Source organism: Schistocerca cancellata, chromosome 7 (assembly GCF_023864275.1).
Source record: "Schistocerca cancellata isolate TAMUIC-IGC-003103 chromosome 7, iqSchCanc2.1, whole genome shotgun sequence".
Lineage (NCBI taxonomy): Eukaryota > Metazoa > Arthropoda > Insecta > Orthoptera > Acrididae > Schistocerca > Schistocerca cancellata.
Window position 1 is genome coordinate 193,511,619 of NC_064632.1, and position 25,126 is coordinate 193,536,744.

Genomic DNA, 25,126 nt, shown 5'->3' on the forward strand with positions numbered 1-25,126 from the left:
GAAACATATAAGTAGGAAGTGTTGGGAAACCAATAAGAAATGACTGCTTGAAAAATGATTGTACTACTGCTACTATTGTATTTGCCGGCACTATTCAAGGGTGAAAATTATTAAAGGGTAGAATTGTAAGAGTTAGCAGTCAGTGTGGGCCTGAAATAAACACAACAAAGGCAAAACTTATGGTCGTAATTAAGGAAAATATTACAAGAGTATACTTAGTCAAATAACAAAGAACTATAGAATGGATAACTCAGTATACATATCTTGAAACCATAGTAAACGAATATAAGGATAAATAAACAACACAAAGAATAAATAAACACCACAAAGACAAAACTCATGGTCGTAATTAAGGAAAATAATACAGGAGTAAACTGAGTCAGGTAACATAGAACTATAGAATGGATAACTCAATATACATATCTTGAAACCATAGTAAACGAATATAAGGACTACTCGCAAAAAATCGAGTTTCGCATCGGGAAAGCAAGGAGTGTGCTTCAGAAAATAGTGCTATCTTCAAATGCCATAACCTAACTAAGAACAAAAATCCGACTTCTGCACAGCTATGTAGGTTCTCTTCTCCTATATGGGGTAGCAACATGGACCTTAAACGAGAAGAAGCTGGAAGCTTTTGAATTGTGGCTTTATAGGCGGATCCTGAATATACCTTGCACCTAGAGAGTGACACAGGTAGTAGTTTTGAGAAGAATGAATAAAGCACCTAACTTAATCAAGATAGTTAAAAGCCGAAAGTAGCAATATATAGGACGTATCATGCGTAGACCAAATCGAAAATGATTTGCTACAAAAAATACTTCAAGGGAAAATGAACAGAAAAGAGGACTTGGAAGAAGACGAATATCTTGGTTTGATCACCTTAGATGCTGTTTCAGTATGTATTAGACAGAACTATTCCATGTTGCTTCCCAAAGAGAAGAATAGCAATCAAATCACCAACATCCTAGCCAGATAGGCACCGAAAGAAGAAGAAGAAGAAGAAGAAAGGACTGGGCTCAGCGTATAGAAAATCAGCCTTCATCGAAATTAAATGCAAGGATGGTAACGTTAAGCTTGCAATGGTAATTTCACTCTTAAATGTAGTGGAGAGAGGGGATGGAGGGAAAGAGTACATTGAAAGCCTGTATAAGAGGGAAGACATACCTGAAGACGCACTAGAACAAGAAACAGGAGTCGATATAGAAAAAGTAGGGGATCCAGAGTCAGAATCAGGATATATATATAAAAAAAATGAAAGTCTTAAGATCGCATAAGGCTGTAGGGTTGGATAACATTTCGTCATAATTTCTAACTTCATTGAGGCAACTGACAACAAAATAACAACTCACGTTACTGTGGAGAGTGGATGACTGAGGAAATATCATCTAGAGTTCGGAGAAAAACCATACACACATTTACGAAAACTGAAAGAGCTGACAAGTGAGAGAATTATTGTACGCTCACCTTAAAAGTTCTGTATCCGAGTTGCGGGCAAGAATAATATACAGAATAAGTTAACGGAAAACTGAGGATCTGTTACATAACCTTCAGTTAGGCTTCAGTAAAATAAAGGCACCAGAGAGGCAGTTGCAGCTGATAATGGAAACAAGACTAAAGAAAAATCAAGACACATTAATGGTATTTGACGACTTGGAGCGTTTGACAATGTAAAATGGTTCGAAATTCTAAGAAAAATATGGTCAGAGATCTGGAAAGCCAGGTTATATACAATATGTACAAGAGCCAACAAGGAACAATATGAGTGGAAGACCAACAACGAAGTGCTCGTATTGAATAGTGTGTAAGACAGGGATGCAGTCTTTCGCTCATACTGTTCAGTCCATACGTCGAAGAAGCAATGACGGATGTAAAAGAAAGATTCAAGAGCGGAATTAAACTTCAAGACGAAAGGATGTCAATGATATGTTTCGCTGATGATATTCCTATCCTCGGTGAAAGTGAAGAAGATTTACACGATCTGGTAAATGGAATGAGCAGTATAATAAGTTCAGAATATGGACTGAGAGTAAATTGAATTAAGCTGAAAGTAATGAAAGGTAGTAGAAATGATCACAGCGAGAAACTGAATGTCAGGATTGGTGGTTACGGAGCAGATGAAGTTAAGAAATTCTGTTACGTAGGAAGCATGATAAACCAAGATGGACAGAACAAGAAGGACATAAGAAGCAGACTAGCACTGGAAACAAGGGCATACTGACCAAGAAAATCTGCTAACATTAAACATAGGAATGAATGTCAGGAAGAAAATTCAGGAAATGTATGTTTGGAGCACAGCATTGGTGGTAGTTAAACATGACTGTGGGAAAAGCGCATAAGAAGAAAATCGAATAGTTTGACATGTGATGTTACTGAAGAATGTTGTACATGTCGCGGACTGGTAAGGTCATGAATGAGGAGGATCTCCGGAGAATCGGAAAGGAAAGGAATGTATGGAGAACGATGACAAAAATAGAGGACAGAACGGTAAGACATCTTGAGCCGTGACGGTTTCAATCTTGGCGGCATGGCACTACGCTGGCACCATTAACTACTTGGTTTGGCGAGGCCTGGTACAGTCAGTTGATTGGAGCGCACTTCACAGGCAAGTTGCTTGCCTTTGGGGGACTCCGGCTGCCCGGTACGAGCCTCGAGAAGCCGTGAGCCGTTAAATCGGTCAGCCTTACTGGCTCACGTAAGGATTGGTAGCGGCGACTCGCGGGAAGAGCAGCGTAATTCGTGTACCAATTGTTCGGCAAGTTCTCAGCCTTTTCTGCAAGTTTAAATTTTATGGCACCCCGAGGACTGCCTGTACGGACTGAAGCAATAACACACCGACTTGGAATCTTAGAATTCAAGGTTCCTTCATATCTAAATAAGTATTGTTTTCTTGTATTTGTGTACTTGATATTGCAAGGCCATGTTTGTGTTAATGAGGAACTGGATCTCTTATACTGACGCGCCTCCCGGTGATGGTGTGTAACTGTTCGCAATCTGTTGTTCCTTAACATACTCTCTGTACGTGCGGGAGTATTCAGTGTTATAAATTGAATCGACGAAATTTAATTTGTGACATAATATTTGTCGGAGGCAAAGCACCCTTTATAGACGAGTATGACTTAACCATTGCATCAGCAGGCGCTGATATTCCGTCTTCTATTTTACAAGTAAATTTTTAACTTGTATATCTTACTGTTCCTGTCCGCTGTGTGTTGGCAGTGTAGCTTTGGCAGCATACGACGTATTCCTGTTCCCTGGGCGCGAAGCAGAGAGGTGTTGGCTTTTTGCTGTAACGGCAATTCGGTTGTCTCACGACGTCTGGCTCGTCCGGCAATCTGCTGTCTCTTCCAGCCGTGTCGCTGTGGCTCACGTTAAGCAAAGTTGATCGTTTGTTGCATGACACGACTGGACCGTGCATGGCTCGCCGTCCCACCATTTGTTATTTTACACCCTGTTTTAATGTATGTCCAACTCACCACGTTGATTTAAATTGCTGGCGTTACTGAGTTGCTGTTTGGGCTGACCATCTTCGGCGCTAGTAGCGCATATCGATATATCCGCTCTGATAGATTCTATGCTCGGCTGCTATGTCTTCCCTGTTGTCATCTGTCGAGGGGTCAGTCGGAACGCGGGAGGTGGAGAGTTCACAGCGGCAGTTCGGGTCGTGAGTTGGGCCCTGCCAGGGAGTCGCAGCGCGTCTGGAGCGCAGCCCGGACCAGCCAGTTGCTGGCTTGCAGCAGTAGTGAGCCCTGCGTGGACATCGCCCGCTCGACCGTTGCCGCCACGCATACTTAAGCCGGGCCTCAGCTTTGGTGGATTGTTGGTCGGTCGGTTGGTCCGAGGACATCTTCGAGTGGCGTAGTCGACTGGGACGCTGGCGGTCTCTGCCCAGTGTCGGAGTCTGTCTGGAGCTGTCCGATTGGTACGGGCATCGTCGCTCGCCGACCCAGGACGTGAAGTTTAAGTGGATTTGAGCATTACGTTGTTGGTCCAGAGTTCCTGTTGTGGAGGTTTTCCTGTGAGCAACAACGAGTGAAGTGTTCGAGATAGCCGCCGTCAGGTGGAGTTGGTTGTTTGGGGGAGGAGACCAGACAGCGAGGTCATCGGTCTCATCGTATTAGGGAAGGACGGGGAAGGAAGTCGGCCGTGCCCTTTCAAAGGAACCATCTCGGCATTTGCCTGGAGCGATGTAGGGAAATCACGGAAAACCTAAATCAGGATGGCCGGACGCGGGATTGAACCGTCGTCCTCCCGAATGCGAGTCCAGTGTGCTAGCCACTGTGCCACCTCGCTCTGTATCAGGTGGAACTGATTAAATTAATTTATCCATAGTTAAGTGCATCAGCGTATCTTTCTGCCTTGAGTCCGTTGGTGTTCTGGTTACCTGCCCTGGCCGCTAACGTCGTTTTTAGGCAGTGTCTTTTCCTCCCCTGTTGTTGCTGCCCAACATGGTGTGGGGATAGTGATATAGGTCGATAGTATATACCATGAGGATAAAATCGGAGAGATCAGAGCCCACACAGAGGCATACCGACAGAGGCATAGAGGAAAGGTGCCTATTATGCGACAGTTCCCTAATATGAGACACCACAACTGTGCTCATGTTAGGGGTTGCACTCTGGTGGAGAGTTTCGTAAACACGTCTATTGTGTGCCAGACGACGACACAGCGAACAGGACGCCGTAGTTGAGCTGGACGCAGTACGTAGAGGTTGATACAAAATTTCTTGTGTTTGGAGTTTTTGCGACATCGGTGTTGAGACAATACTTCAGCTTAAAGGTGAGTGGATATTACTGCACTCTTTTATTGTTGTTATTTGTAACGGTATTACTTATTATTGTTGACAATTAGGTTCATTTTCCAACGAACGTTGTTAGCAAGTACGTTATTCTTTGTGTACGATGGCGAAATTCCTAATATGCGACACTGTCGCATATTACGATACCTATCGCATATTGGGGGAACTTGTTCTCTCTCGTTTTTTTTATATGTAATTTACGCAATACTATCACGGGATAACAATATTTCATCATTTATTGTAGTAAAATTTTGGCAACTGCGTTTATTTTAATTCGATTTAATTATCATAAATAGGGGTTACTTTGACTAGTCTTATGATCAGAAATTGGAATGTTTTCTGGAACTTGATGGACGGTGCACCTGCAGGATCAATATCAGCTTGTCATCCCAGTGGCTGGATACAAACTCACATTTTTACTCAGTGGTTTGATCATTTTGTGAGTCATGTAAAGCCATCTTCAAATGACCCTGTCATTTTGATTCTTGACGGGCATTATTTCCAGACAAAGAATCTCGATGTGTTAGATAAAGCACGTGAAAATAATGTTCATATTGGATGTTTGGCACCTCACTCAACGCATAAAATGCAGCCACTTGACGTCGGATTTATGAGGCCTTTCAAAACCTACTATGAATAAGAAATAGAAACGTGGTTGGCAAGTAACCCAGGTCGTGTTATCACTCCATTATTAATAGCCATGTTATTTAGGCAGCATACAACCGAGCAGCAACAATGGAAGCATCTGGGAATGCCTTCAGAAAAACAGGTCTCATCCCATGCAACAGAAACATCTATAGGGAACATGAATTTTCAATTCATCGCCATGCTGACGCTATTCAAGAAAGAGATGCCAAAAAGGAAAATGAAACTACTGATGGTGATGGTCAGGCTGTCAGCCCGGCAGACATCAGACCTCTCCCACACATCGCAAAATCACTTGGAGTTAGGCAAATAGGTCAAACATCGTGTTCGTGCTCTGCTGCGTTACTAACTTCAACTCCTTATGTGAAGCAATTTCAAGTATATAAACAGAAGAAATCAGAGGCTGAAGCTAAGAAAGCAGCGAGAAATTTATTTGGGGATAAGAGTGGAAAATCTTCCAATCGTAGGCCTAAAGCAGAAGATTCGTCTAGTGACTCGGCATCCGATGTCCATCTTGATGACAGTGGGGATTCAGACAGCAGTGATAACGATGACGCAAAGTGTCTATTCTGTACTGGGCGCTTTTCTGAAGGCAAAAACGGGGAGAAATGTGCACAGCGCACGAAATGTTATCGCTGGGCTCATGAATATTGCGGTGTCACAGAAGACAATTTTGTTATCCCGGATGTCGTAAAGGTAAACCTAAGTAGTGTGAAATGAGTGAAGGATAACAGAAATGAATGAACATGTAAAAATTGTATAGCCATATGTCATTATTATGTAATAAAATAATTGAAGCAAAATATTATTACTGTCTCATATTAGGAAACCTTGATTTCATTTCTACGAAATGCCTTGTTTGTGAACATTTAATAACTAGTCTGAAAGATTGTTTATTATTGCAAATACGAAAATTGTATGATAATATTAAATAATGCAAGTTCTTATTACCATCATAAAAAATACAACTGCACTTACTTTTAGGTCTTTCAAATGGGTTTACAAAAGTGTGTCTCATATTAGGCACCTTTCCTCTACCATCTTCCCACGAACAATATGAGACTGGAGTAGAAGGGAGAACCGAGAGAGGTACTCAAGGTACCCTCCGCCACACACCTTCAGGTGGCTTGCGGAGTATAGATGTAGATGTAGATGTAATTTTTTTGGGGCCTTGAATTCTCGTGTACTCCGTCGTGGCAAGCAAGCGGTTGGTCAGTCGGTCCGTCACTGTCCCTTGGTTGGGTTCGCACTAATTAAGTGTAGCTGGACTCACCACCTGTCTCGCATAAGTGGACGAGGGCAGACCGATCCACAAGAGACTCCTGAGTGCCGTTCTCTTAACTATCCTTTTGGCAGTGTTAATGTTGTTGTAATTTAACTGTATTTTATGTTTTTAATTTGGCAAGGATAGTTGTGGGCCCTTAGCCCTGGAAACATGCTCTCAGAGTTTCCTTCAAGACCAAACATTATCGCCTTCTGCTCTTGAAAGGTTATTGTAATTTCCTCTGATAAATTTTACAAGTTACTGTGGGGCTTCCTCATTTGGTGTTGCAAAAAGGAAATTTTTAAAGTTAATGTATTGTTTTACCGATGGTTGCAGTATATATTTCCTTAATTTGCAGAATATAACTTTGCGGCCTTAAGCAATCTTATTGCGTTTATCTCTTTCTATGCACCTTGTGTGCCATCAGCTCTGTTAGCATCTTAAAAAATTGTGGCCCCCTGCCTTCAGTAATCATCATAGTATATTTGGAATTTTGAAGATTTAATCCGGCGGCCTTCAGCCGCTCCGCATGCAGATCTCATGTATGCATACGATGTATCTTATTCGTAAATTTAACTGTGTGTCATGTCTCTCCAAAATTAAACTTACAAAGCATCTGGTTTGAGGCCTTCAGCCTCGAAGCAAATTTAATTCTTTCAAAAGTGTATTTGTGAATTAAATGATAATAAATTATAATTGTGAAATGAATCCGACAGCAACTCCCTTGGTTCTTTCCACAATCGTAATTACCTGTTATCCCTGCGTGATTTAGCGGGAGTTTCAACGAAGGAGTGTCGCTGATTATTTGGGAACGGTTAGTCTGTCCTATTTGGTGAATTCAGTAACCTCATGAGGTTTAAAGCGTGTTCTGCAAGCCTGGAGTTCCTCCTCTCTATACCTGCTTTTTAATTACTCATTTAAACCTTGCACCCTTTTTGCTACTTCGGAGTGCGTTAAGTTGTAAGGTCTTTTATTTATCAATACGAACTATTGAACCTTTCCTTTGGTCCACAGTCATTCGGCAACTCCACTCATTGTGAAACTTGCCTCCTTGTTGCTTCTTGGCTGTGATAGCCGTCTGCTGTAGTTCTCTTCTTAGTTTGTATTTTGGGTAATTCTATATTTATTTCAGAGTTATTATCAATAATTCTTCTGGTGTGTACCAGTTGGGGGTCACATTTAAGTTGTATGCATTCCCAGCTTTGCCTGTATTTCGGGAGGATTGTGTATTTTATAACTTAAGGGATATTTATTATGGTTTATACATTGTTAAGGGCTTTCCAACAGCCACAATCAGTAACGTAACTCCTTACCTTCTCTGTATTCTGAATGCGCGTTATCCACTTGTGTAACGTGTCACCCATGCTTGGAAATTGTTAGTTCATTTAGTGGCTGTCATTGTAATTCATTTTGCTGATAAAATTGTTTGTTGAATCCGCTTGCAGCCATGCCTAGTTGGTGTGACTGCTTTCTTGTCTTTGGGATTTGTATAGTCCTGGTTTCAAGCCCAGCTCTTAATGACGTAAACTGTTAAAGTTTCTTATTAATGGACAGAGCCTGTTCAAGGTTTTTATTAATGGACTGAGCCTGTTAAAGTTTCTTAAATGGTTGTGAGCCATGTTATTCTTTTAAAAAGATTTTTGAAATTGTGATTATAGTATCGTTGTTAAGCAATAAAGCGTATTCCATGAAACAACAAATGACAAAATATGTCTGTCCACCTTCCATGTGTTTTTCTTACAAGAATCCCAACTATAGCTCTGAGATGTCCCATCTGTTAAGACATGATGGAATAACTTCCATGATACTAGAGAGAGCTGTAGGTGGTAGAACTGTAGTGAAAAACAGAGACTCATTACATCCAGAAAATACCTGAGGACGTAGGCTCTCAGATGACGAAGTTGGCTCAGGAGGCGACTTCGTGGCGGGGCGCTTTAAGTTAGTCAGAATACTGATGATAAAAAAATAAATAAATAAAAAAGAATGCATGTGCTCACTAAAAAGGCTGACCACTGTCTGGTGTCTTGTCATCACTTGGCATTCTCCCAATGCATCTTCAGTCTTTTCCAATGTGTGTGCTTTCATTTCCTTAACACACAGTGACTACCCTTCAGCTTCTCCTATCCTAGTGTTACAATTCCATTGACAATATGCATGCACCAGTAACTCATCCAATTTTCAAAGATCACATTGAATGTATAGAAATGTTTCATATTCAGTGTAAACTCAGAAACAAACGTATTTTATGCCAAAATATCCAAAAAATACGTGCAAAATGGTATCTGCAAACGATTCACACTTCCGAATGACCTAAGCTGTTGGTGTTACCTGTTACATAATCCATATAACGGTAATAAAAGAAACTTCACTAGAAACAATTTCTGTTCGGAGAGCACACACGGTTTTGACCGCGTAGAAAGTTAATTTCCAGGAGCATGAAGTGGTTGTTCAACTAGGTAAACAACCTACATCAATTGGTTAAACACGTTTTTTGATTTACTTAAACGTAGCTTTTTGTGAAGGTGAAAGCAATTTCCTCTTTAAGTACTATTAATATTGAGTTGTTTTATTTCTCAGTAATCATTATAGTGCTTTTACAACAAGGACTGAAGTTAAAGGGGAGAATACGTTCTTTGAAAGGGAGTGAACAGCACATCCTTATAATTATGGATCAAACGATCAATAAACCTATTGAAATATCTTGAATTTACTCCTCTCACTCCCTGATAGAAAATCTTGGACTTCGTAATAACGACAGGTAAACTCAACGTTAGTAAACAATAACATCTGTTATTACGTAACTGAACATTCGTAACATGAAACTTGTTGCGAGATTACTACCATGTGCAGTTGAACTACTAGTGTAAGTAGAGTCATTTAATGGAACTATACTTTGTTATAATCAGATCCATGATCCAGTAATGAAGTAGGGAAACGCTATTTGTCTACTGTAATGAACTTCTTTAATGAAAACCAAAAGTTAAATGAGTACCACAACCCCCCAAAAATCAGCAGCTTAATAAAAAGCAAACAAAATTAATAACTGAACATCAAAGAATATGAAAATTACTATTTTTATCCAGTCGAGGTTACAGAAATGTGATGATCATCAGCTTAGAGTCGATACTGTGCAATGAGGATCGAGACCCCTTTAATGTAAACACAGTTTTCATACAAGATAAAGAATAACTCATAAGAGTCCGACTAAAATCGGTTGAATGAGGTTGCCAATCGAAACATTCGGATACGCCTCATTTAGTTCATGTAACGTGTGAAAATACTCCTTATGGAATCCGCCACAGTAGCTGTCCATGCAGAGACCGACGTTGACAGATAAATCCTCAACTGAAATTACACTGCAAAAGAATGGGGTACTTATCTTCATATACAGGACGTCGAAAGAAAACACCGACAAACATTAGGGAGAGGTTCCTTATACAGAAATTAGAAATACATTTCTAGTAAGCATGGGATCGAAAACGCCCGCCAAAGAGGTATGACTACGTGTTCTTCTTCGATACTACGAAACAGATCCCTTCTACTGCAAGGTTTCTGCTTTCCATATTTTGCGAAGAGGATTTATTCGCAGAAAAAAAAATTCTAGTAAACAGAGCATCTACAATGCATTGTTTAAGAGTTATGAGCACTTGTACGTCTTCGCTGGTGTGAAACACTTCTTTTCAACTGAAGAAGTGCTCACAGCTCTTATGTTATGCCTTTTAGAGCCCATGTTTACAGCACATTTTTTCTTGTTTTGGTCCCTACTACACCCTTCCAAGATATGAAAATCAAAGAGCTTTCAGTAGAAGAGATGTACACTGTCGTTGTTGTGGTCTTCAGTCCTGAGACTGGTTTGAGGCAGCTCTCCATGCTACTCTATCCTGTGCAAGATTCTCTATCTCCCAATACGTACTGCAGCCTACATTCTTCTGAATCTGTTTAGTGTATACATCTCTTGGTCTCCCTCTTCGATTTTTACCCTCCACGCCACCCTCCAATACTAATTTGGTGATCCCTTGATGCCTCAGATCATGTCCTACCAACCGATCCCTTCTTCTTGTCAAGTTGTGCCACAAACTCCTCCCCAATCCTATTCAATACTTCCTCATTAGTTACGTGATCTACCCATCTACTCTTCAGCATTCTTCTGTAGCACCACATTTCAAAGGCTTCTATTCTCTTCTTGTCCAAACTATTTATCGTCCATGTTTCACTTCCATACATGGCTACACTCCGTACAAATATTTTCAGAAACGACTTCCTGACATTTAAATCTATACTCGATGTTAACAAATTTCTCTTCTTCAGAAACGCTTTCCTTGCCATTGCCAGAAGAAATGCAGATGATAAACGGGTATTCATTGGACCAATACATTACACTTGAACTGACATCTGATTAAATTTTCACGCAATTTGGGTGCATACATCCTGAGAAATCAGTACCCAGGACAACCACATCTGGCCGTAATAACGTCCTTAATACACCTGGGCATTAACTCAAACAGTGCTTGGATGGCGTATACAGGTACAGCGGCCCATGCAGCTCCAACACGATACCACAGTTCATCAAGAGTAGTGACTGCCGTATTGTGACGAGCCAGTTGCTCGGCCACCATTGACCAGACGTTTCCAATTGGTGAGAGATCTGGAAATTGTGCTGGCCAGGGCAGCAGTCGAATATTTTCTGTATCCAGAAAGGCCCGTACAGGACCTGCAACATGCAGTCGTGCATTATCCTTCTGTAATTTAGGGTTTCGCAGGGTTCGAATGAAGGGTACAGCCACAGGTCGTAAGACATCTTAAATGTGACGTCCACTGTTCAAACTGCCGTCAATGCGAACAAGAGGTGACAGAGACGTGTAACCAATGGCACCCCATACCATCACGCCGGGTGATACGCCAGTATGACGATGACGAATGCACGCTTCCGATGTGCGTTCACCGCGGTGTCGCCAAACAAGGATGCGACCATCATGATGCTGTAAGCAGAACCAGGATTCATCCGAAAAAAATGACATTTTGCCATTCGTGCACCCAGGTTCGTCGTTCAGTACACCATCGCAGGCGCTCCTGTGTGTGATGCAGCGTTAAGGGTAACAGCAGCCATGGTATCCGAGCTGATAGTCCATGCTGCTGCAAACGTCGTCGAACTGTTCGTGCAGATGGTTGTTGTCTTGCAAACGTTCCCATCTGTTGACTCTGCGATCGAGACGTGGCTGCACGATCCGTTACAGCCATGTGGATAAGATGCCTGTCTTCTCGACTGCTAGTGAAACGAGGCCGTTGGGATTCAGCACGATGTTCCGTATTACCCTCCTGAACCCACCGATTCCATATTGTGCTAACAGTCATGGGATCTCGACCAACGCGAGCAGCAATTTCGCGACTCTATAAACCGCAAACGCGATAGGCAATAATCCGACGTTTATCAAAGTCGGAAACGTGAGGTACGCATTTCTCCTCCTTACACGAGGCATTACAACAACGTTGCACCAGGCAACGCCGGTCAACTGCTGTTTGTGTATAAGAAATCGGTTGGAAACTTTCCTCATGTCAGCACGTTTTGGGTGTCGCCACCGGCGATAAACTTGTGTTCAAATGGTTCAAATGGCTCTGAGCACTATGGGACTTCTGTGGGCATCAGTCCCCTAGAACTTAGAACTGCAGAAACCTAACTAACCTAAGGACGGGCGTCACACACACCAATGCCCGGTGCAGGAATCGAACCTGCGACCGTAGCGGTCGCACGGTTCCAGACTGCAGCCTCTAGAACCGCTCGGCAACCCCGGCCGGCCAACCTTGTGTGAATGCTTGAAAAGCTAATCATTTGCATATCACAGCATCTTCTTCCCCTCGGTTAATTTTCGCATCTGGAGCTCGTCATCTTCGTGGTGTAGCAATTTTAATGGACAGTAGTGTATTTCATGATATGGAAGATGAACAAGTGCTCATGATTTTTAAGGTATGTTCCCAACAGCCTGCAGATTTCGCTGTTTTGTTTGCTCACGAACGACACCTATGCTGAGTTCTCTGTACTTTGCTAGTGCTAGTCGTGTTCTGACAGCGTTCTGTGTAGTTTGTGAGCGCATTATGTTGGAGCTAGGTGAGTGCGAACATGGAAAATTAAATGGTGAGCGCTTCCGCTTCCAACCTACTCTAAGGGTATGATGTTTGAAGTGGAACAGTATCGTAGATTTCTACCATATATAGGGAAAGCGTAAAATACGATGGGTGCGCCAGAAGTTGGGTACTGCAGGTTGAGCTGAAATACCAAAACCACTCACCAGTGATGAAAATGTAGGACCGAAGCCAAGAAACCCACACTAACGAGCAATGGAAGAAAGCCGTTTGGTCAGATGTTTCAGACTTCAGGCCGAGTTCACGTCCTTGGGGTGAAATACGGCGGGGGCTCGATGATAATTTGGGCAGTCGTATCGTAGCTCTTCATGGGCCTTAGAGCTACCACGTAAGGATGCATTACTGCCGAAGATTATGTGACCATTATGGCTGATCAGATCTATCCCAAGATACAATGTCTGTTCCCCAATGGTTGTGTTGTATCTCAAGAAGTGAGGGCCCCTGATCACACAGATAGTGTCGTCCAGCCCTGATTTTGTAAGCACGAGGATGAATCGTATCTCATCCGGCCACTACAGTCACCACATCTGAGTATTACTGTACCCTTGTGGCTTAGTTTGGAAGGATGTGTGATCGCTATCCACATCTAGTATCACTTTATACAATCGTCAATTTGCAGGAAGAATGGAATAAGACTCCCTTCAAACGGTACAGGGCTACACTTATCCATTAAGAGTCGATTGCGTGCCGGTTTGAATGCTATTGGTTTTTCTGCCCCTTATTAACCATGGTAATATGTTATGTTTGAGATTTTTACATATGTTTATCCTCCTCCTGTAACTCGAACTACTGGCAAACACGAAGATTCAGGTACGTAAACACAACATAAAAATTTAGTAATGAGTTGTATTGAAGGAGAGACTGACTGATTTGACAGAATAAAATCACGGATTAAATGACGTTTGCACGATTCTGTAACCAGCTGGAAGCCTATTGAGTTCGCAAAGGCACGATGCTTCGTAACTCAACGAGCATGGCTTCTTGACTCAAAGCGCGTCTGACACACGAGGTCGTTGAAAAGTAGCCGAGTTATAGGAACACCATAAGAATTTGTGTATAGGAAATCTTGTTTGTAACCAACCACTTGGAATAAACGCACATAAATGAAAAGTTATAACCAACACCACGAACGCTGGCGTCACATCTAACTTCAGCTAAATGCCCAGCCGTACGCATCGTCTCTAGTTTAGTGCACTTTTCAAAGATGTTCCCAGGCATGACCTTTCACCTGCCAGCCTACTAACTGACCAATAGCCCTACGCCTCACACAATTCGTTAGCACTCAATCGGCTACAAAGCAAAAGATAAATCCTGGTTTCAGAACATAGTCGACAGTCGTAGGTCACTAGAACTTACAAATAGGATGCGGTGTTCGACATTAGTCGAGCTTACAAAGCGTTGCGTATTTTAACAACTATTATTAACGAGAGATACAAAGGACTGCCCATATAATGGCAAAAATCTGAGTTCCACAAAAGTCTGTTTACTGGCCGTCTACCACAGATTCACAAACATTAAGGTGTCCTATAAAATTCCACTTCAGCCATATGTGAAGGAATTGTGGGAGGCTAATAACAGTAACTGCATTTTGGCAATTTACGCCTTGACACGCTAAGCGGCCCGCCATGGAGCAGCTGCAGTGTAATTACATATTATCCTCTCGCTGTAATTCTGTGCGGCCACTGCGAACATTGACATGCTCTCACTCGATGGCTGTAAGCTCGGATTTTGGAACGTAAATTGGTAATAAATGTCGATACGGGCAAGTTATATCCCTCTAAAACATCGCTGATGCGTGTAGCAGAAACTGCGGTAGTAATAAAATTCGCGTTTTAATTTTCAATTTCGTTCATATTTTACAACGATCCACAGCAGAATATATGTTTTCAAACGTGACGCTATTCCGAATATCGCAAAACTTATAAATCTTACTGGAGATAAAAAATTCAGGTGTTGTGTATTTCTAACTGCAACAGTTACGTATGAAGCGATGAAGAAACCGTTTTTATAGCAATTATTCATTTTCAGTCTACTTCATTACGTACTTTCTTTTCTTTGCCCTTTTGCTTTTCTACTTCTTGTGATCTCATTTCATCGCATCCTGTTATATACTCCACCATATATCCTTCGTAGATTGTGTTATGTATTTCAGCCTTTGTTACCATTGGCAAGTTCCACAACTGTTCCTTCTTCTGCAGCGGCCGCTAAATTTGATATACTTGAACACCTTGAAACGCCTTTCTCACGCTCATCGTGTTTCCTGGTAAATACTTCCAAAAGAAGTCTTTCTTAAACTGTTCGAGTGCCGCCCCTTTTTGTAGCTTACATACGCACTTCAGTTTTAGCATCTCTTTGTAGTACAAGTTTCCTCTCCCACACCTTTGAACAGCAGACACTTCAAGCTTACGTAGCGCTTTTCATCAAATTTCTAAAAACAAGTATCGTCTGAGTACGGTTAATAAAAGTATGAGTCGTATACTTTATCGACATACGTCCAGTATGCACTACTCCACGGACACGACGAGGACGTACCAATATTCATTATTTAATGTTCAGTAATAATGATAATAAAAATTAAATTCATCCATCATCTTCTGTTTGTAGAGGATGGATCTAACCTTCTATATAAACCTTCCAATCTGACTGATGAATCAAGCCCTCAAAAAACTTTGCCCTCTGGATAGTTTCTGTTCAAAGGAAGAGATTGCGAAGATCAAATTTCCGATAATGAGGGTGTAGTAACCAGTCTTGGTGGTTCTGTGTTGTGGCTTATCTTCGTTGCCTTGGGGTAATTTCGAGCCACCGTTGTTCGTTAGATGTCGAAGGTACACAAAAAACATCTCATGTGCCAGCACTTCCAACCAGAAGAGTATGTAGAGGTGTACTGCTATTTGCATTTCACTTACGCTCCTAATATACAGGTTAACAAAATAAAACAGGACTGAGTCACACACTTTATCAGCGTTTTTTGGGATTCGAACTGCTTTCGGATCGTTACGAGTTTTATTCCCCACAGAACCCGTTTCCTGTTCTTTTGCCTCTATATTTTGCATAGCAGACTTTGCTGGAGACTTTGCCTAAACACTTCCAGTCTTCAGCTCTTGCAAGGATAGTTCCACACATTTTTTCCGCGAATGGTGCTTCGCATAGCGTCGACGGTGAACACGCTTTGTTTCATCACAAGCTCGAATTTGTACTACATTCAGCTGACCGTTAAACTCGTATACTCACCGCGTTCACCCAAGCGAAAGATCAGAGAATGCGGGACATGTTTATGTGCATGCATGCTACAGTGACCGACTGGAGCATGGAAATCACTGTTCACAGCGTATTCTGTGCTGTGCATGCCTGTGTTCTCCCTACAAGACACTAACCGGCAAGCTTGCAACACAATTGCGTTCCGCGTGTGGCCACGCTTGTGGTGTCGTCTGCCGCACCGTGCACAAGTGCCCGGAAACCAAACAGCGTTGCGTTCGTCTTGTATGTTGGTGAATGTTCCGGACTAAAAACATCAACAACAACTGCAAATCACTGATTTGTTGTTCCCGGATTATCTGACATCATCTGGAAGCCGTCACGACAAGCTGCCAGCTGACCGCACTTCCACAATCATGGCACTGCAATCATGGGTACTATTTGTCTACGATATACCACGTTCTCAACAAAATCCCCTGCGATATCCGTGCACCACAATACTATGTTACAGGCGCTTTACCGCGGATCAGCAGTTAGGTCGCAGATATTGAAGAAATTATTCCTTGGAGGTCTCTGGACCAGACGTCAGCTGCGTCCGCTGACAATCAATCAGTCTCACTGAGGAGTCATCTTCGGACAGTCACTGTACAGTGTTCTTCTTTTAATCCCTACCGACCGTAGGGCAGTGGCACCAACTTCTGAAGATTTCAAGGGATTCTAGACTTGAGCCTTTATTACCCGTTCAGTTCTCATGCCACTGATGCTTTAGTTGCTTTTCTTATTTGAAGCGCAACGTTCCACAGATGAGACTTTTTCTTTAATTTTTAAATAAATCTATTCTACATTTTTCACCTAGGCGGCTCCACCGGCGTTAGATATTTATTGGCGGCGAGAAATTGTCGACTTAAGTGTCCTAGCCTCCCCCCACGGTCTCAGAATTCACCCCGTGTCATGGGGGAGAAATTGTCAGACCAGACGCCGGCCACCCTGCCTTCACGGCCGCTCTCAGTTTTCCTTCCCATCCGTTGGCGTCGAGAAGACACTTTCACCGACCCCAGTGACACACCTCCAAGTCTCTACCAGTGCAGCTGGCAATAATGACTTTTTCTGGCCCTTTTGCCTCCACTGACTCGAGTAACGCATTCAAGTTTTGTACCAGACTATATCGCGACGTAGACTGTTCTTCGAATCACAGTCTTTCATCCGTCCCATGTAGACAGCGCCTCTTTGGCTGCAGGTCTCAACATTTTTAGTCCGGCCTCTGTCAGTGGCTTCCAAGTTTCATCAAACCCGATTGCTTCGCCGTTTTTTGTCCTACCATTGGCGACGGCTTCACCAGTTTCGTCCGAAAGCTGGTGACAACTTAACCAACTTTGTCCCACCTGTGGCATCTGCTTCAATACTTTTTGTTCCACCATTCGCGACGATTTCTACGTTTTGAATAATAATTTGGCGACGAGGAGGAACAGTTTCCTCACCTCCAGCGCCACCATTGGCCCAGCACCACCGACTAGGCATCATCCCACGATTTTGCAACGTGAAACCAGAACTTTTCATCGCCTCCATCCCCACCATTCGGCTCCAGCATCGGCACTGGCTCCTGCGCCACCTCTTAACGTTTCATCCTACCATCTGCGATGAGTATATTCATGGTATACGATGTGGTGCCTCCTCAAGCTCCATCTCTCCTGCGCAACATGCAAAAGATGCACTGATCCATTTTGTACAATCTAGCCAACATCATCACGACACTGAGGAAACCAAGCCGCTACCCCAGCCGCGCCTTCAGGGCCAGCCAACTACGGACAGCGCCTCCGCAGCTTTCTCTTTCTTGCTCAGCCCCAGATACTTTGACCAGATCTTTTCTTACATATGTATATCACGGAAATTCCTTCCAGAACACCTATGTAGTCGCACCTGCCTCCTCCTTCATGGCCCAGCTCATGCCTAAGCCATGCACAAAATATCAAATCCTTTCTGTGCCTAATCCACAGACTTTTTCTGGTATCTATAACATGCATATTTTGCTACGCCTAATCCATCCATGCACTGATGCTCCGAATATGCAGTCTGCACCTAACTCACAAATGCAATATCAGATGTTTTCTGTGCCTAATCGACGAACACAATTGCTATTCAGTTTTCCAGTAACTACTCCAAGTAGAAGTGTTACGACTATCGTTTCCTTGCCTACTATACGATCTCGATTCCTCACCCCTCATGTGCTTCCACACCCATCTATGCCCTCATGGAACTAGAAAATTACTTCTCAAGTGCTCCGACAATCACCTATGCCTTCCGAGCACAATAATTTTACAGCGCAAGCGCTCCCATCCGTTGTGCTCCCAAACCTATCTACACACACCAGGCTTAATAATTTGCTTCACTAATGCTCCTACAACCACAAAGCACTCCAGGTACAATAATTTCTCATTCCTTGTGCTTATATTTCCATCTGTTCCCTCCGGCCACAACATTGTTCCCTCTCCTGTGCTCCCGCAAAGATCAGTACCCTCCAGGCACAACAACATTTCACACGTGCTCCCACCCTCACATCCGTCCTCCAGCCATCGTTATTGTGTTTGGAGAGGACTCGCACATTTCCTTCAGCCCTCTGGGCGCAATTTTCCTGAATCCTTTTCATGATGCACTTGCACTCCTAAAAGGTATCCCCATGCAACGTGTCTCTTACTACTTTCGGCTTCTTTGCAGATTGGAACCAGACTTATCGCTCCTCGGCAGCTGCCAGCCTTGCCAGCCATTCCAGGATCACCCATGTCAGCTTGGCAGTGGATCCAGGATCTCAGCCTTGGGGCACGACCGTTCTGACATCACTTAAGGGCCAACACCACGATGCCTCCTTACCCTACGACAACGGTAGCGTCGCCATCATTTTCCAGGCAACGGGGTAGGAAAGATCTTCGCAGATGACTTCAGCGTCTCTCATCTCTTCCATGGGGTAAATGATACTGTGTAGCTCCAGTAAGACAGCAACCCGCTATGTCGCTACACAGTTGCACCACGTGGATGGTCACACTTCAGGTGTCGACTGCCGCTACAGGCACAAATACCTGCAAGCCAAACAGCCATCCGCGCTCATCCTGTATGAGCCTTGGCGGCTTTCGTGAGAGCGTGCATATGATGTTACTAGCGCCGCTAGTGCGCGCGTTTCTTCGACTCTGGCCCTCGTCGTATCACCTTTTCTGGGCCTTGTATTCCTTCTGGGGCTGTGTTCTGGCGATTGGTGTGTCGGACACGGAGATGTACGGGTGAGCCAGAGTACTCGGCGTCCTGGTGGTTGCAGCGAGTTAACACCGTTGGCCGTTGGGCTGTGGGGGCCTGCGTTTTCCTGCAGCGTTGACCATGGGTACCGGCGAGTTTAGTGGGGAAGGAGCGGCTTTCGTCGCATGCAACCTGGTTACGACGCGCATCAGTCAATTGTGGTGTGCTAGATACGCTGAAATGTACTGAACAAGCTGTTAGTGCCGCGAGGTATTAGCCGAGCGGTCTGGGGCGCTGCAGTCATGGACTGTGCGCCTGGTCCCGGCAGAGGTTCGAGTCCTCCCTCGGGCATGGGTGTGTGTGTTTTTCCTTAGCATAATTTAGGTTAAGTAGTGTGTAAGCTTAGGGACTGATGTCCTTAGCAGTTAAGTCCCATAAGATTTCACACACACATTTCACAACCTGTTAGCAACCACCAGCAGCAGGGCAGAATTACCCAGTGCCTACCTGGAGTCCTGGAGCTATTGACCTTCTTGGATTTCGTTTGAAATTATCTATAAAGAGTATTTAGTAACTAATGTGCTTAAAGATTGTTAACTCTGGTCGGTGTGAGCTGGCCAGGATTCCCGTTTTTTATGCCTTTCGGTGACCCCTTTGGGACCGTGTTTCTCAGTCTGGGGGTTTCTGTATACGCCAAGCTACTATTCGCGATTTTAATCTTGTACATAAAATCATGATTTGTTATGTCTCATGGAACAGCGCGACCGCTACGGTCGCAGGTTGGAATCCTGCCTCGGGCATGAATGTTTGTGATGTACTTAGGTTAGTTAGGTTTAAGTAGTTCTAAGTTCTAGGGGACTGATGCCCTCAGAAGTTAAGTCCCAAGGTGCTCAGAGCCATATTTTTGTTATGTCTCAGTATTTGATACTACTGACTGTAATCTCCGTTCGTTGTAGCACAGTGACTAGCTGGGGCGAATTATTGGATTTCGCCTGTAACTAAAATTGTGTGCGCTGAACCTAGAGGTACGCACGTGTGGGTCATTTGCGTATATGTGCTGGTATTTGCACACTCTGTTACTCCGTGCTGAGGAGCCCTTCGGGTGATAGGTGCACAGTGTAACCGGCCACCTGCCATTTGGTGCGTGTCCCAATTACAGTGTCAATTATCTCCTAACAGGCCCCAGTACAGGTTTTGTACATTGCTTCTTATTGCTGACAAGGTTATATGTTGGCCGCTCCCACAGTGAAGTTTTAATAGCTGAATTTTCAGTTGGTCGTTTAAGTATTTCTATGCTTGTTTATTTTTTTTGAAACTTGTTTTGCTGTTTGTTTTTTGGTATATGTTGACAGCCTTGTATCGGCAGCTGCTGACGCGTTGCTGTTCTGCTGGTTCGGAGCAGGGAAGCATTTTCCTGCTGCTTCGGCAGAGGCCTAACTGTCGGTAGATCATATGCGATTCTGCAGATCTCCCGTTCTTGCTCTTTTAGTATAGTGCCACGGCGGGAGTGTCGCCGGATTAATAAATAGTTGACTAAGTAATTCTGTTACTGTAATGCCGTTGTGGACGTGGGATGAAAGTCTTTATGCAAAATGAGAACTTAGTTTCTTCATTTATTTAAAAAAAATTAAGGGTTGAATTGACAATATCATTTTAATTGTGTTTTATGTGCCGGTGCTTTTTTTATTTAAGTACTTAACGTGATTTTTGTGTAACAGGCTTTTGCCAGATCAGTACAGTACTATAATTTTACATGTGGGTAACCTTTGGGCAACTTGGCCGTATCTCGTCTATACCACAGCAGAATAAGAAGTGGAGATGCATGGATTTTAATGTTTTTTATTTAATGTTTGTTGGTCTCACACTCAAGTCCTGCTGTGCGTTAGCCCACATTTGCGATTTATTTGCGGGGACAGAGAGCCGCTTCATGTTTATTTAATTAATTAACTGTTCCTTGCCGGACCTACTATGTGTTGCACGGTTGACACTTTTTGAGTATCGTTTTTAATTATATAGTAATGCATATAACCTCATATGTGGTGAATTTACTTGGCGAATATTAACCATTTGTGTGTATTTCGCAAGAATCTTGGTAACTGTCAGCTGACTCATGACTGAATTGCTATTAAATAAAAACATTTCATTATGAATAATAAATGATGCATTAAGTTGGCGCACCCTTTCACGTCCTCTCCTTAATTTAATCCCGATCCTTCTTCTTGGCCTCATGGCATTTTGGTAACTGTTTCAGACAAAAAAATAAACAACAACCGCAACGGGGAGCTTTGTTGTCCCTGGAGTCTTTGGCAGCCGCCACGAGAGCAGCGAAGTCCCATGCCAGCAGAACAGTTTTTACGATCAGGGCTCTGCGATAGCGGGCACTATTTTCCTACGACATGCACGCGGACTCCAGCAGCTCGCACCTTGTCCATTGGTTGTTGGTTTATTTGGGGAAAGGGGACCAAATAACGAGGTCCTTTTCCGATCTCTGTCACACTATTCAGGCTGGCGCTGAACCTCAGTTAGTCAGTTCAGTCACAGCTATCGAACCAGTTATATCTTCCAACTCGCTAGTCAAGGTACCGACCGCACGCACAGCACATGAATCAGAGTCTCACTAACGAATCATTGTCGGACAGTCACTGTGCATTGTTTACCTTCTAGTTCCTAACGAACTTACTGCAGTGACTTAAACTACTGGCAACTCCAAATGATTCCATACTTACATAATTCTTACTCATGTACTATCCGAAAATCACCTCGAGGAATTAAACAGAGAACCGACTCGTGGAGATAACATCTTGGACCTACTGATAACAAACAGACCCGAACTTTTCGACTCTGTAAGCGCAGAACAGGGAATCAGTGATCATAAGGCCGTTGCAGCATCCCTAAATATGGAAGTAAATAGGAATATTAAAAGGCGGAGGAAGGTTTATCTGTTTAGCAAGAGTAATAGAAGGCAGATTTCAGACTACCTAAAAGATCAAAACGAATACTTCTGTTCCGACACTGACAATGCTGAGTGTTTATGGAAAAAACTTAAGGCAATCGTAAAATGCGTTTTAGACAGACACGTGCCGAGTAAAACTGTGAGGGAATGGGAAAACCCACAGTGGTTCAACAACAAAGTTAGGAAACTACAGCGAAAGCAAAGAGAGCTTCACTAAAGTTTAAACGCAGCCAAAACCTCTCAGACAAACAGAAGCTAAACGATGTCAAAGTTAGCGTAAGGAGGGCTATGTGTGAAGCGTTCAGTGAATTCGAAAGTAAAATTCTATGTACCGACTTGACGGAAAATCCTAGGAAGTTCCGGTCTCACGTTAAATCAGGAAGTGGCTCGAAACAGCATATCCAGACACTCCGGGATGATGATGGCATTGAAACAGAGCATGACACGCGTAAAGCTGAAATACTAAACACCTTTTTCCAAAGCTGTTTCACAGAGGAACACCGCACTGTAGTTCCTACTCTAAATCCTCGCACAAATGAAAAAATGGCTGACATCTAAATGAGTGTCCAAGGAATAGAAAAACAACTGAAATCACTCAAAAGAGGAAAGTCCACTGGACCTGACGGGATACCACTTCGATTCAACACGGAGTACGCGAAAGAACTTGCCCCCCTCCTAACAGCCGTGTACCGCAAGTCTCCAGAGGAACGGAAGTTTCCAAATGATTGGAAAAGAGCACAGGTAGTCCCAGTCTTCAAGAAGCGTTGTCGAGCAGACGTGCAAAACTATAGAGCTATAACTCTTACATCGATCTGTTGTAGCATTTTAGAACATGTTTTTGCCCACGTATCATGTCATTTCTGGAAACCCAGAATGTACTCTGTAGGAATCAACATGGATAACGGAAACAGCGATCGTGTGAGACCCAACTCGCTTTATTTGTTCATGAGACCCACAAAATATTAGATACAGGCTCCCAGGTAGATGCCACTTTCCTTGACTTCCGGAAGGCGTTCGATACAGTTCCGCACTGCCGCCTGATAAACAAAGTAAGAGCCTTCGGAATATAAGACCAGCTGTGTGGCTGGACTGAAGAGTTTTTAGCAAACAGAACACAACATGTTGTTCTCAATGGAGAGACGTCTACAGAAGTTAAAGTAACCTCTGGCGTGCCACAGTAGAGTGTTATGGGACCATTGCTTTTCACAATATATATATATTACCTAGCAAATACTGTCGGAAGTTCCATGCGGCTTTTCGCGGATGATGCTGTAGTGTACAAAGAAGTTGCAGCATTAGAAAATTACAGTGAAATGCAGGAAGATATGCAGCGGGTAGGCACTTGGTGCAGGGAGTGGCAACTGACCCTTAACAAAGACAAATGTAATGTATTGCGAATTCATAGAAAGAAGGATCCTTTATTGTATGATTATATGATAGCGGAACAAACACTGGTAGCAGTTACTTCTGTAAAATATCTGGGAGTATGCGTGCGGGACGATTTGAAGTGGAATGATCATATAAAATTAATAGTTGGTAAGGCGGGTGCCAGGTTGAAATTCATTGGGAGAGTCCTTAGAAAAAGTAGTCCATCAACAAAGGAGGTGGCTTACAAAACACTCGTTCGACTTATACTTGAGTATTGCTCATCTGTGTGGGATCCGTACCAGGTCGGGTTGACAGAGGAGATACAGAAGATCAAAAGAAGAGTGGCGCGTTTCGTCACAGGTTTATTTGGTAAGCGTGATAGCGTTACGGAGATGTTTAGCAAACTCAAGTGGCAGACTCCGCAAGAGAGGCGTTCTGCATCGAGGTGTAGCTTGCTGTCCAGGTTTCGAGAGGGTGCGTTTCTGGATAAGGTATCGAATATATATCTTCCCCTTACTTATACCTCCCGAGGAGATCACGAATGTAAAATTAGAGAGATTCGAGGGCGCACGGAGGCTTTCCGGCAGTCGTCCTTCCCGCGAACCATACGCGACGGAACAGGAAAGGGAAGTAATGACAGTGGCACGTAAGGTGCCACCCGCCACACACCGTTGGGTGGCTTACGGAGTATAAATGTAGATGTAGATGCAGACATGTTGGCCTTCAGCCCCTAACCCATTCTTACCAATTAGTTGCTTCTCTTTAATGTAACTCAACACCCCACAAAGGAGACTTACCTTCTTCAGCGTCAACTTTGTTTATCTGGGCAGTGTTCTCATTGCTTCTCCACTGATGCAAGGCACGTCATGTACTTCTCCTGTTTCGTAAGAAATTTCGGCCTTATAAATACAGTCATGTGCCAGTCTCACCGACTTAAGTAACTTTCTCATGATGTGTCACTCCCAAGCAACAAAGGTCGATTATACCTGACATGGAATAAGTACTACAGTAGGGTTCCGAAAGTAAATGATGAAATACGCAATGTGTCGAAGAAGAATAATATATTTATTCAAAGGCAATAGCTACAACGAAGTCACGTCTTTTCAGTGGTGTATTCGGCCCTGACTTCATTTTTACGTGTAACGCGTACTGCTTCTCACGGAGCAAGTAGAGGAGCTCCTAGAACCAGAAGGTTTTCGATGAATGGGCTGTCCTACCCATTCCTCAACTTAAATCCTATTTAGCAAGTGTGGGATGCGTTGAAGAGGGCTATTGCATAACTTCCACATACAGCAACGACGATCTAGCGGTTGTCAACCACGCTGATGGAGGGATGAAACACCCAACCACAAGAACCACTCACCAATCTTGTGGCAGGCACGGGAGCACTGCTACTGAGCATGCATCCCTATACGTGGTGATCAGACATTCTATTAGGAACTGCATCCCGTCTTTTGTAACAACCAGAGGATCATCATGTGCCACGATGACTTCAGTGTCATTGTTGTCTTTGAGTAGAAGTGTCATATCTGTTCGTCTTATTGCG